Genomic DNA, 14,731 nt, shown 5'->3' on the forward strand with positions numbered 1-14,731 from the left:
CCAAGGCAATCTGTGCTGATTTGTTTGACAGGCACAGCATATGCGAGTGTGTGTGCCGCATACATGATGCTCTTGTTTAAATTAAAGTATGAGAAGAGATCTTTCCAGAACACATCCAGCAGTCTTCATTTCAGCCTTTGAAAATATAGCCAGCTGTTGGCTATTTCCTTTTCCTTCATGATGTAGATTGTGTTTCTTCTATAGATTCAGTATTTTCTCAGCCTGTTAACGTGTTGCCTATATAATTAGAATTTCCTGGACCAGAGTATCCAATAAAAAGTAGATGAGACATTCCTTAAGAATAATCTTTTTTGCAATTCATTTTGGTTGTACCTGCAAATAATGTTCATATTTCAACGTTCTGTGTATACCATGGCGAGTGAGAGTGAGAGTCCTTGTGTTGATGCTTTGCTATTATTATGCGTGGTAGTGAAAAGCCCACTGACAACTTTGCTTTCTTTATTGCCGTTATTTTAGGCTGCTAGTTAACCTTATTTATAAAGCATTTCGGCACTTGTTTATTAAAGAGGCACATTATGAAGTGTTTTACTAACAAAAATGAAAACCACACACTAAAACTGTACAGTAAAATCTTAAGTGTTAATTTAACTAACTCTGAGACTGTACAAATCACTGACTTAAGTTAAATGAACACTGAGGATTTGACTGTGTACCGGTAAAGAAGTACAGGACTACATCACAGAACTCCAAGAAACAGGGCTAGTGCATGTGTGTGATGGAATCGTGGACTGGTATGAGTGTGCACGAGAGAGCATCTCATCTATTCAAATGTGTGAGCGCATTTGGCACAACTAAGGCAGAGGCAGTAAGTAGCAGGAGTGGGTCAATGACAAGATTGCAGGGAAGTCGTTAAAGGGAAAGGAATGGCAGGCAAAGCAGGGAGAGGTTACGTTTTTGGCAGTGCTGATGAAACGTGCCTGCGAAATAAATAGTACAGGGATACTGACAAAGTCTCAGAGAGTCACTTACGGTCAAATAAGGTTGCACACAGTACAGGGAATTTGGCACAGTGGTTGCTGGCATGGGCACATGGGTGCCACATAAATTAGAATAATCAAAACGGAGAAGGAAAACTAAATACATTTTCAGTTTTTAGTTTTAGACACTAGATTGTTACTGCACAGAAGAGTCTGTCTGCTTTTCTGTGCAAGCACCTGGTGGTGTAAACAACCTTCCGTAACACTGCCAACATGTATCAGTGTTTGGCTGTTGTCTGGTATAAATCCCAGTGACATACAGTATGTGCGATGAATACATTAGTAGCATAATTAACGGTGAATAAACATAAAGTGCATCACAATTCTTGATTCCAGAAAATAACAGATACATTCAGCAGAACCATTTCATAAAGACCATTTCATTATATATTTTTAAATAATGACCGTGACCTTTTATAATCATTAAATTTATTGTGTGATTTGTGTAAATGTAATCACAAATCAGTTGAGACAGTTCATTTATCTTGCAGCCCTGTGAATGTGTTTGCAGTGACTGTCATTTACAGTACATCTAGGGATGTCTGGGATGGCAGGTGGTCTAGAGGTATAGGGAGGGAGGCTGACCATTAACCAAAAAGGTTGCCAACTCCACCAAAGTGCCCTTGAGCAATTGGTGCTGAACTCCAAACCTGTTCGATGTGTGTCGTATTGTGCTTCAACCTTAAGAAATGCGTGTGTATGTTGGCATATGGGATATGGCTGCTGTGTAATCTGAAAGAGCAATATGCATGAATATTTTAGTGGGTTACTATTTACTTTTACTGCTATTTCTATGGTTATTTTATTGCTATTGTTTTCTTGTTGCTGCAATGTCAAGCTAAAAACAAAGTATTTTACTTTAGTATTTTACTGTATGTTGGGCATCTGATATGTTGGTAATTTCTCAGCAGGACTTTATTCAGATGATATGGTTGAAACTGGCAGCCATATAAACACAGCCTCCGGATGTTGAGTCTTAAATGATAACCCTATATCTCATCCATAGAGAAATGTTCTCCCTATGTATATTTGACTGAGAGTCGCAGTCAGAATGGAACTGCAGCGCGGTGGAGTTTGCAGCCGCCTCCATTCTGGGCAAGAGGGCACTGTCGCTCATGAGAAGAAACAGGTTTTGCCCTTACATCGGTGTGCCACGGTTAAATGGAAAGCATTCTAGCTGGCAGAAGATGATTCAGACGTTGTTTATTTACTGTTGCGTGACTGTGATATTTGAATAATCTCCAGTGCTGTTATTCATAATATGCACTTCCATAGCCTATATTGTGCCATTCACTAATGTACCAACCTCACCAACTCAAATATCTTTGTGTAAATATAGCCTACTTGTAGAAATTATTTCTAATTCTGCTTGCGTGCAGTGTGGATGATTTAATGCTTTTATTGGTGTCAACGTATAAACAGCGATTTAAAAATCTTTACAATTTGCAAAATGCAGAGCTTCCGCGTGTCCAGTTATCAATGTCCCCTTTTCATTGTTTTACTATGTTATACAATGTTAGTACAACGTTTGCCACTCAATGTCCTGTTTGTTTAAGCATTGTTTCGTCTACTTTTCATTGTTCACTATACATTTGGCTCTTTGGAGCATTTTTTTTTTCTTTCAACTAGATTTCGGCCCTGTACGGACCACACCGGAAGGGAACGCTGTTAGCGAGAGTTAGCCAAAATGGCTAATAGTACTTAAACATTTGGCACTTACTAGGCCTGGCCTATGTCTTGTCCTTATTGTAATGTCCTTATTCCCAACCCAGTAACGTTAATATGGCCATAATTTTCGTGTCATTTACATCCCAAAGAAAACATAATTAACCAGGTTATCGTCTTTATAAACAACAGTTCTGCATGCGGCCCTGTGCGGTCTATGTCTGAGTGTTGTTATCCGACAGTTGCCAGGTTTAGTGAGAGAAAGAAGCAGTCAGGTCTATGAAAATTGGCTCTGGTGTTGCTGGCCAAAAGTTGCTTATAATAAGCGGACATGACAAATTGGCAACACTGAAACAAGGAACCAGGTCTATAGACCAATTATTTGTTTACCAACATTGAGACTGGACGCACAGGTGACTGTTTCGTGTAATCAATTCCCAACAGATCCCCAAACCTGCTGTTTTGGGGTGCACAGGTTTCAGTTCATTCAACCTCCTCTTGTGTGTTGGCTAGTGGGGTGCGCTTAGCGAGACATATATACTTCATCGTGCAACGGTATTGTGCGCTGAGAACAGCTGACATACAAGCTCTCAACCGCATCGCCGATGCAAAGAGGCTCTTTGATCATGGCAACAGAACCTGCTTGGCTGGGGTGCGCAGAACCTGCTTGGCTGGGGCTCTTTGAAAGAGCGCTCCCTCCGATCTTATGACAGCCACTGGAGGTGGGGTTTGGGGGACAACTGCTTTGAATTGCTATAATCGTTATTATATTATTATTATTATTATTATTATTATTATTATTATTATAACAGAAACCAAGGATTATATTTTTCAAGAGCGAGAGTTCACAGTAAAAATCCTAAGCATTCTTCCTCCATACTGTGAGAAAAACAGCATCTGAAAGTTTGATGGGATGCATTTTTACACGTGAGTGCAGTGACCATTGCATCTTATGAGCGGTGGGGTTCACTTGGTGCCGGCCTGCACGTGCATACTGGTTCTTATCAGTGTGACGTAGTCTGTTAAGGCTTCTATTCAATTAGGGGGCACGGTGGCGCTGTCGGTAGCGCTGTCGCCTCACAGCAAGAAGGTCCTGGGTTCGATTCCCGCCGGGGACGCTGTGGGCGCTGGGGGCGTGTCTTCTCCTCCGCGTCATCAGCGCCCATACCCTAGGTGGGGTTGGCGAAAGGGCCTACTCTGTGTGGAGTTTATGTTCTCCCCGTGTCTCCCAGGGTAGTTAATACCCTCACAAAAACATGTAGTAATCCTGGTCACTATACTGCCTCCCCCATGACAGCCGGGGCGCCTGATGGAGGGGAAGGGAACTGGTTGGAATAACGTGTTCCTTCCACGCGCTACGTCCTACCAGGGAAACTCCCCCCTGTCAGGTGACAAGAAGGTCAGTTGGCTCTCATGCACTGAAGGAAGCATGAGCTCGGCCCTGGCCTCCCCAGGCTGTGGGGGACTGGTCTAACGCTGGTGTAGGGCTGGTGTAGTGCCCAGGATCACTTAGGAAATTGGCACCGGGTGAAAAAAATGGGTTACAAAAATCGCGGGATAAAAATTATAGATAAAAAAAAAAAGGCTTCTATTCAATTCAATTCAATCTTTATTTCAGAAGCGAGCCCTTCGCCCTGTGGTGGTCCCCGAACCCCCGCGAAGCATTCGCTGGGGGTCAGGCGACCCCCACAAAGAGCGCACATATATAGTATGGACTTGGACTATAATAATAATAACTAATGCTGATATATTGGCTCTGTTTGTGGTTCAAACCCACCAACATTAGACACAATGTCACGGAACGAAGCATTCGCTGGGGGTCCGGGGACCCCCGCGAAGCATTAACTGGGGGTCCATTCGACCCCCAGCGGGGGTCCATTACCCAAAGTCTGTTAATACTTTGACTATATACTCATGACATCAGGGATCTCCATACAAGGGAATAACAGGGAGACAAGTACTAACAAATACAGAGATCTCCATATGTATGGCCATAAAAGGGACAAGGACTGACAAACACACAGATCCCCATGTATGACCATATCTGTCACATCGTCAGTGTCGAACTCTAGTACTACACAATTTGTATTTACATTGTATCCCTTCCAGGATATGTATACAACTTTAAATCATTGAAGTAAATTTAGGAATCAGCAAAGCAGGCTTCTACTGTACCTCATGATTGGTGCATTAAAATATAATACAATAACATTTAGGAAGAAGTATACCCCCCCCCCCCAACCTCCTTCAGGCAAAGAAATAGACATAAAGTTATTTATGTTGTGTTTTAATAAACATTAAAAACACCTTTGTAAAAATTGTCAAGGATTTTTTTTTTTTACAAACCATGTTTTTAGTTTCGTCCCACTTTTGCTGAAGTTCTTGACAAAAGTGGGACATTGGTTTTCATATGGGGCACCATTCTTTTAAGCCACCTGGGGCCATAAAACCATATTATCATTCTTAAATGCAATAAAAGATACACTGACAAAAAAGAAGTATGCCTGATGTCAGGGCTGAGGCCAAGATTTGAGAAATAATGAGGTCATGAATCTCACCCCCTCACCCCCAAGAACATTGTGTGTGTGTGTGTGTGTGTGTGTGTGTGTGTGTGTGTGTGTGTGTGTGTGTGTGTGTGTGTGTGTGTGTGTGTGTGTGTGTGTGTGTGTGTGTGTGTGTGTGTGTGTGTGTGTGTGTGTGTGTGTGTGTGCGTGCGTGCGTGCGTGCGTGCGCGACTGCGCGCGCGTGCGTGCGCCTGTGTGCGGTCACAAAGCGGAATTAAGTGGAATTAACATGTTGGTAGAATACAAAACTATAGCAGCGGTTTAGGCCTCCACGGCCAGAACTGAGAACCAATTAACCACTTAATAGGGTAGAAAACTGACAATATCTGGGTCTCCAGGATTGGAGTTAAGGAACACTGCTGTGGTTATCTGCAGGCAGGCTGGCCAGCGTGGGATGCAGCCTCATTTGTTAGCTTGACACTTAGTCGTTAGCCATGAGCTGCCCTGTCGGCCTGAGAGATCGTCTGGTAGCACTTTGCAGCTTAAAACCTCCAAGGGAATGGAAAATTGTGGTGAGGGCGGACATGTTTGGGGAGGGGGACATCACACAGGTTGAAAAGAACCTCCAGTAACGCTTACACTGAGTTTGACAGAGGGTTTTCTCTCCCCCTTCTTTCAAACCCATTATTATTAAGGATTTCATTTATTTCTTTTTATCCAAAAAGTGATTGATTGATTGATTGAACTTGCTCTTTTTTCCCATATGCACTTCACGCTCATGTGGTCACAAAGCAGATTGACTCACTGTGAGATCGCCGAGAGTTCATTACCATTGCAGTGATGGAATATGTTGAATGCAGATTATTATTCCTAAATAACTTTTTGCTGTGCTGACAATCATAGCTCTCCGTTGGTGTGAGTCTCCTTCCCACTTTCTAACCTGCAGCGTGTCCCCAGCCTGCTGGCATGAGATACCCACACTATTGACTAAGCTAATTCAAAATTCAGCTCCGAAACTGGTAAAGGTTTACACTATACATATCTCTACTTAGATTCATACTTAGAATATAGAGCAAGCAGGTCGGCTCTATTAGTTCAATGGTAAAGATTTCAGCACTTACGCAGGAAACCGGGTTCAAATCCGGGATAGAAAAGGAAAGTTACATAGTGCTGCTTTAAGTCAAGACCACTATTTTGCTGTAAAAACAGTTAACAAGGTCATTTCTTGGCCTGTGTAGCTGAAAGAAGGGAGTAAAGGTTGTAGTTTTCACATTCATAGGTTTTTCACTTTTCACTTTAGTAAACGTTTCGACACAGCCCTCGGCAGCGAGACAGATGATGGCTGCTAATGGAACATTCGACTCTACAACAGATATAGGCCTATAGAGATAATGTTGACAATCGTGATAGCCTATCTTTCCACTTTTTTCTAGTGAACATTTTTGAAAATGTTTGAAAATGTTTCACTATGATGCCCAAAATAGGGATGCCAGGTTGAAAGCAGTTAGCCTAAAGCATGTGCTGTTTTCTCCTTTTTACCCCTTGCATTTATAACTAGTTCTAGTCCTTCCCATTAGTCCTTCATCTTCCTCCCCGGAAAGATACCGCAGAGGCTGGCAGTATAGACTAGTGAGGACGTAAACATTAACCAATTAAATCCGGGAACGCATCTCTGTAATTTTAGAGTTCTTTGGTTGTTCAAAAATAGAAGATATACAAGCTCATAGCGCGGCACCGCATTTGTAAAATATTTTGTTCCAGGGTCCCCCCAGAAGACTGCAGTCCCAGAAGCAAAGATTTGAGTTACAAATGGTCGCTTTAAAAAAGATTTGCACACATTTTCACAATTTTATTTTCAAAAATAGCTCATAACGCGACACTCGGTGCCGCGCTCTGAGCTTGTATATATGCTATTTTTTAATAGCCAAAGAAATCTAAAGTGACACAGATGTGTTCCCGGATTTGCCGTAGATTGCATCCATCCTTGTGCCTCATATTCTCCTCACAGTCTCCCCTCTCAGATTTCCTACCGTCTGTCTATTGTCTCAAGAAAAAACAAATAGAAAAGCATTGTATTGAAATGAAAGCAGCTTTGGGGAGCCGCGTGCATGCCAAATTTATCCGCAAATTGACTAGTAATAATTACTTTAAATTGCCAGGTTTTGTTTTTCCATTCCAAGACATTTTCGAACTCAAAGAGAGAGAGAGAGGGGGGTGTGTGCAGTGTGCAGGAGCATGCATGAGGCATAGCAGGCGCCCCAACTCTGTAGGCACCAATGTCACAGGTGAAATGGGGAATTGGAAGGTTCCTGGTTCGATCCCTTGCGCTCCCCCTGGGTTAGACACTGCTCCCAATGAGCAGGTTGGTGCCTCACTTTTGATTTTTCTTCAACGATCGGTGCGTGTGTGAATGAGAACATTTGTGACTGTTTTTGAATAGAGCTGAGTCGTTTTCTTTTCATTTCATATGAAAGCAGAACATCATGGCAAAATGTTGAGATGTTGGTTCATTAGATTGAGTGAATAGTTTTGAAATACAGCTTATTGAACTGAAGTCAAGTTAAAAACCTTGAGCAGAGCAATCACCATTTAAATCGCTCACATTCAGAGATATGCTATGCTATCTACTGATCTATCTTTTTCTGCTTTACTGAACAATGCCGTCTTGCCGAGATGACTAGACTAGTTCCCATTGACGCCCAGTCACATTTATGTAGCACCTTTATCCAAAGCACTTTACAATGTGCATTACGTTCACCCATTCACACACACACTCACAGGTGTCATGCATGCAAGCCCAGGGTTAGCCTGCAGCCTCCTCTGGGAACGGATGACTACTTTCCCAGGTTAAAGTGTCTGCTTCGTGCCAACAAGACAGACGGCCACATTACTGACGGAGCCAACTCAAAAGGCCACTCGTGAATTAGTAAAGAGATCGTGTTTCTACAAGCAGACGAGGGAGTTTAAAATGTGGAAACTTCAGCTCCTCATCGCTTCCCTTGGTGCTGTCTCTTTTATTTCCCTTTCCGACTGTGTCATTAATCTTGCACAGTGTCACTTGTAGATCAGTTTTCTTCTTGGACATTGCCCCATTCTTATAGTTTCCTGACTTTGGAGTGACTCAGTAAGGGTGATGTTGTTTGTAAATGTCTGATATCAGACTCTATTCCGGCATTTCTGTCATTGTAACTATTGTTTGTTGTTAGCTATCGTATGTGATCGCAAGCCCAATTGAGTCAGAGTGGTGTAAAATGACCATGCAATGAATGTTACAAAACATTTAGCCTTCTAGAATGGTCATAGATGACACTTTAGTGCTAGGAAAGTAAATGACAGCTAAGACAACAATAGTTGTAACGCAATATTGGAGTTATCATATATGTCATAGAAATGCTAATAGAAATGGAAATAAGAGCTGTGGAAAGGCCTATAGACCCCCCCCCCCCCACGAGAGTAAATTAACAATGGAAAAAAAATAAGGGTTATAGAGGGGTTTGATTCTTGAATGGATGAGTTTTCAGGTTGCAACCTGAGATATATTGGAAGCGGTTCTGTCCTAACTGGAGTGGGGAAGGTCATTTTGACCATTTGGAGAGCCGGCAGGGATTCAGTGGAGCGATGATGACCAAGCTGCCTCGGGGAAGCAAGTACTCAGTCAGCAGATGGTAAGAACAGTTTTCTGTACTGTAATATATTGAACACACTCAAACCACACTGCAAAATCCTGTGTGTTATTTTAACTCTGAGAATAGAGAAAATGTATAAGTGTGGAAATTATTGTTATTGTTAAAGACAATGTTGACCCACAATTAGGCAAAATCTCTGCTGATGTGGAAAGATGGACTCCTTTGTTCTTGTCGTTGTGGGGCAAGGTTAACGTCCTTTAGATGAATGACACTCCCAAAGTGAACTAGCTTCTTCAGTCACTCCAAATAGGCCCAGGTAGCATCTTGGAAAACTATAATGGCCTGTTGATACATGTTGCTTGGGTCTCCTCAGACTAATATTTTATCATTATGCTTTCATTTTTAACCAAATGGTACACTGGACAATTGCCCCCTGAAAGAGCCCCTCCTTGATACTGTATAGAATGGGTCAGTTTATTCATTGCTTCTTCCTCTGTCATAACTTTCAGCTAGGTTACCTCCAGATGCTCAAGCCCCATCCCATTGTCTCCATCAATAGGGGGTGTGGAAGAAGGTCTCATGTTCAAAATCAGTCCCAATGTAAGTTTGTCATGCAGGAGGCATATGGGCCCACCTCCCTATGGGGGGGGGGTATCATTTTGGTGATCTCCAAGCAGGTATTTGGGATATTAAAATTAGGTTAATTCAATTCAAGGTATTGCACCACTTATATTGGACCCCGTCTAGACTTTTCAGACTGGGTCTGAAAGAGAACCCAGACTGTTGGAACTCTTTAGGCAGAGGAGGGTGATCATGGAGGGTGGGCATGCACGAAAGGTCATGACTTTTGGAGTAACATATGCAGATCACGGAGACTGAATATGAATTCTGTCCTGTTTGATTTATTCTTGGGGATTCCTGCCCTCTTAATAAGCCATATTATGAAACCCTTAGGGGACTGGATACAGCATTTAGATAGGCAGACAAATAATAATAAGGATCTTTTAATTAAGTAGCTGAATTATTTAGTAAAAGGGGAAAATATTTTGCTCATTGTAGCAGGAATGGGGAGTCCATCTGCCTATGGCGGCGTTGTGTCCATCTTCCCAGATGCAACTAACATGTTGGGGGTTTTGAGATACTGACTATGGTTACAATACTGACTATGGTTACTGACTATGGTGCTGACTATGGTTACTGACTATGGTTACTGACTATGGTGCTGACTAAGGTGCTGACTATGGTTACTGACTATGGTTACTGACTATAGTTACTGACTATGGTTACTGACTATGGTGCTGACAATTGTACATACTGACTATGGTGCTGACAATTGTACTGACTATGGTGCTGACTTTTGTGGGTAACTAATGTGAGAGTTTTTACACATTGAGATTGTACTGACATGTTGTTTGTTTTTGTTTCCTTGTTCTTTTTCATGTGTGGGTATTTTTGTGTATTCTCTTTGGTGTTTGTGTTCCTTTGGTTTGGTTTGTTGTTCTAGACTGGTCACTTTTGATTTTATTATTATGCTGCAATCACTGCACTGTTGCCTTGATGTCTGTGTAAAAACATGTCATTAAAATAATTTATATGGGTGTAGAAATGGGCTTATAATGGTCCAGTATTACACTTTCACATTTAAATTTACTCAGGGTTTTGTTAATTATATGTGCCTTAGGGCTTCAACGGAATGCTAACTGGAAATTCTACCCATTCTACACAGTGTTCATTTGGTCCATTTGGTTACATTTGTATAATCTCTGAGTTAAATGAATGCGAAGTTTTTACAGTGTACACACATGCGATGCCAATTGACAATGTAGATAGATCCTCCATTTTTACTCTTTCGATTAACACTCTGGATTCTATTGTGTTGGGATAGACTACAGTTCCTCGCACACCAACAGACACATCTTGCCACGTCCTTTTGTCAAGATATTGAAACGTGGCAGATCCCGTCTTTTGATTGTAAAATAACAGGGTTTGATGGGAAGCAGAAGTGGAAGATAAGAAGTCACCATCATTCTTGATTTCTGCCTTAGCTTTCAATGGACAGCTGTCATGGTGCCAAGCAACATCACGTGAGTCCTTTCACTCCGTCTTCTTTATCTTTTCCCCTCATCTCCCTCCATTCATCCTGTCGGTCCATCGTTCCCTGGGGGACAATGAGGGGATGCTCTCTCCTCCTTGCATCACACAGCCGTCCCATCGCTCACATTTACACACACTCACCCAATACAACACGTCACCGACTCTCCCTGGCTCTCAAAGACGCTCGCACGCAGGCACACACACTAGCACGCGCACACACGCGCGCACGCGTGCACAACTGAGACGTGTAGGGCAACACTCTCCTGCTTGTGACTTGACATCTAAAACACACAGGCAGTCCGGCACTCACAATCACACACGCACAATCACACGCACAATCACACGCACGCACGCACGCACGCACGCACGCACGCACGCACGCACGCACACACACACACACACACACACACACACACACACACACACACACACACACACACACACACACACACACACACACACACACACACACACACACACACACACACACACACACACACACACACACACACACACACACACACACACACACACACACACACACACACACACACACACACACACACACACCAGTGATACGTGTAGGGCAACATTTTGCTGCTCCATTGTGGGAAGGAAATCCCTGTTGGGTAGAAACCTTGTATCTCCATATTTCAACGTGTTATGTCTCACAAAAGTAGTGAAAATAGCAGATCTACAAGCTCACAACGCACCACCTCGGCTATTTTCACTATTTTAAAACGTTTTAAAAATAATAATACAAAAAAAGGAAAGGTTTTGGGCGTCCAAGGTTTCCACCCGACAGCAACGAAATGGTTGTTTCCTTGGAGTCAGCGGAGGTAATTAAATTCTTGTTGATGCTTGTGTCTGCACTGGCACAGCTGACCCAATAGCAAGCTACCCCCCCCCCCCCACACACACACACACACACACCCTAACTGGCTGGTGCTGAAGCAGTCCGTCTGTAGGACATCAGCTAAGAAAAGGCTTGCACGGTGCTGAGTTAGGGAGTCTAAGTGCTATGGGCAGCTCAATATTCTCTGCCTGCCTTGCATTTTGTGCGTGTGTGTGTGTGTGTGTGTGTGTGTGTGTGTGTGTGTGTGTGTGTGTGTGTGTGTGTGTGTGTGTGTGTGTGTGTGTGTGTGTGTGTGTGTGTGTGTGTGTGTGTGTGTGTGTGTGTGTGTGTGTGTGTGTGTGTGTGTGTGTGTGTGTGTGTGTGTGCGTGCGCGCTAGCTACCAAGTGTTTTGTTGTGAACTGTCAAGACTATATTCCCTGTACATTTTTTCAGTGTCTACCTATCCATGAGCACTGTTATGAATAGTCCATGGCCATCTAATGACGCCTACAGTATGTACTTGATACGAGATACATCTTGTTGCTGTCCTATACATCATGTACATTATTGACTGTAAGGTACATCCTACACAGTAAGGTCATCCTTATTCTTATCCCATTATGTTCTGTTCGGTTCTTTCTATGTCTCATATCTTTTGGTCACGTCATGTGTCCAACACTATATGTATTCCCTATGTGTGTGTGAACCTTTGTGAACCTGTCGCATGATACTGCCTTGTGTCATCTTGTTCACCCAGGCTTTACCACAGAGGATTTCTTCAACTGAATTGTCACACACCATGCACCAGTACGGCTAGGACCACACCGAGGGTCTCCTAAATTCACAACAAACACAAATACCTACCTATACCTACCCACCCAAACCTACCTACCTACCTACCTACCTACCTACCTACCTACCCACCCACCCACCCACCCACCTACCACACACACACACACACACACTCACTCACTCACTCACTCACTCACTCACTCTCTCTCTCTCTCTCTCTCTCTCTCTCTCTCTCTCTCTCTCTCTCTCTCTCTCTCTCTCTCTCTCTCTCTCTCTCTCTCTCTCTCTCTCTCTCTCTCTCTCTCTCTCTCTCTCTCTCTCTCTCTCTCTCTCTCTCTCTCTCTCTCTCTCTCTCTCTCTCTCTCTCTCTCTCTCTCTCTCTCTCTCTCTCTCTCTCTCTCTCTCTCTCTCATGCACAAACACAGTTGACATTGTGCCATCACTTTGGCATTGCAGTATAACATGGGAAACACTGCTCCCTGGTGGTAGATAAAAGTATAGTGGGAAAGAGAATTTCTCACCTTCCTTTATCATTGACCAATCTGGGAACCCAGACCTAACTGAAAATGAAAACCAGGCTGTTCTTGAGAGATTAATCATTGACCAATCCTATCCATCCATCCATCCATCAATCCATCCATCCGTCCATCCATTCTTTTATCCAGGTCAGGCTCCCAGCAGCCCAGATATCAGTCAATTTCTCTAGTGTATTCCTAGATCAACCCAGAAACAGTCCCGGGCCAGCTGAAAGATGTAGTCCTTGCAGCTGGCTCTGGGCCTGCTTTTGCTGTCCTGGTCTATTCTCAGTTGGCCATGCCCGAGATCCTTACCAGGTGCCACCTCAGCTGATGTATAGTGGGCATACAAGTGTGGGATATCTGAGGGATCGTCTCGTAGATTGGGGCGCACCTGGGCTTGGTGTGTCCAGGCTATAATGTGCCTCACCTCATTCATTCATTCTCCTCTTCCCCTCCAGGTTGCTTCGGTTCATGTGCTTGTCTTTGGTTTACACCGTACAACATTCATGCACATACACTTCCATCCACACTCTGCTGACACACTGATACTCACCTATATTGACTGATCTTCTTAATTTATTAATGCTTACTACTTTAATACAGATCATGTGGTTATAATTTCAATTGTCCCTGAGTCTCCCCTTTGTTACAAATGTAAGTTGTAACAAACCTTGTTGGTCTAAGTGGGGAGAGGATAACTTTACAAACTAGATAGACTCAGGGTGGAACCCCTAGTCTGGGAAACCTGCCAGGCCAGGGTACAAGGATAACAGAGTATTTGGGTTATGGCTTCTCTTAGTGAGCAACACTGGTTTAGGATTACAAACTCCTCTGCAAACTGTTATATATTCACATTAAGCGATTAAATGCTGCGCAGCAATATGCAATCTTCTTTTTCTTTTTTTATCAGAAATGATCCTGTGTAATTTAGAATCTCCTTTCTTCAAGGGAGACCTGGTCAGGACAGAGACACATCATTGTTGCTTTTTTATAGTTATTATAGTTTTATAGTATTATTAGTTGAACCACAAAGCCTCGATGACAATACACTATCATCAACAAAACACAAGACGTCATGAAACAATGAAATAATATTGCATCTAACTCAGTATCATGACATGGTGCAATTTGGTGAATCATTTGCTTGCTTGTCTCAAGTATTTCACTTCCCTGTATAATTTTCCCATTGACATACAGTAGTATGCGTATGCAGCCAGATGATGTAGATTGACAAATCAAAGTTTGGCATTTCATGGCTCCACTATGAACACCTCAGGGTTACCCTTGACACAGTTATTTCTGGTTAACATTTGATTCCACAGTACATGACTGTGATATATTGAAAGTATTTTCACACTTAATAATTAGTCCTGCAGGCTGCAGGCTCAAAAGTGAATTTTTCACTGAGGGGTTATACAGTGCTGCCACCAGGGTGAAAAGAATCCCACTCCTTGTCCCAAACAGGGTTGAATTCACCTTGGTTTGAAGGTTGTGATACAGCTTGCTTATCCTGGGGTTGCCGAAGGTTGACAATGCTAGTGTGAAATCTCCCCAAATTGCCTGTATACTCAGGGCTGCTTGGCATTCTGCGCAGTAAAATCTTCATTGTTAATTTAACTCTGTGACAAAATACAGTATGTAGCCTAATGTATATCTCATTGGATCATATTTAGTGAGCTATTGAAAACATCAAAGGGT

This window comes from Gymnoscopelus microlampas, assembly GCF_963454915.1.
Source record: "Gymnoscopelus microlampas genome assembly, chromosome: 13".
Taxonomy (NCBI): Eukaryota; Metazoa; Chordata; class Actinopteri; order Myctophiformes; family Myctophidae; genus Gymnoscopelus; species Gymnoscopelus microlampas.